The sequence below is a fragment of the Parasteatoda tepidariorum genome, chromosome 9 (assembly GCF_043381705.1).
Source record: "Parasteatoda tepidariorum isolate YZ-2023 chromosome 9, CAS_Ptep_4.0, whole genome shotgun sequence".
NCBI lineage: Eukaryota > Metazoa > Arthropoda > Arachnida > Araneae > Theridiidae > Parasteatoda > Parasteatoda tepidariorum.
In genome coordinates, this window is record NC_092212.1 from 69,687,982 (window position 1) to 69,688,283 (window position 302).

Below are 302 nucleotides of genomic sequence, written 5' to 3' on the forward strand. Positions count from 1 at the left end.
CCAAAAAATAATAAATTGGCTTACATAATTAATAATAAAAAAATGCTCTGTTTGATTCGCTCTAAAATGCTAATTTGTTTTACTATACTTTTTTTAAATTTTTTTTTAAAATTTCCTATGAGCTGCACAATTAGTCTTAACGATGAGCAGACCTAGTGCGTTCTCCAGAAATGGTATCCACTCTTTCAGGACCACCACAATGGGTGAGATACCGTTGGCCATGTTAATTTGGACGTCTAGTTTCTGCCACACTAGATGGCAGCACCGAGACTCTATTTGGATGCTAAAGTGCACTAGGAATT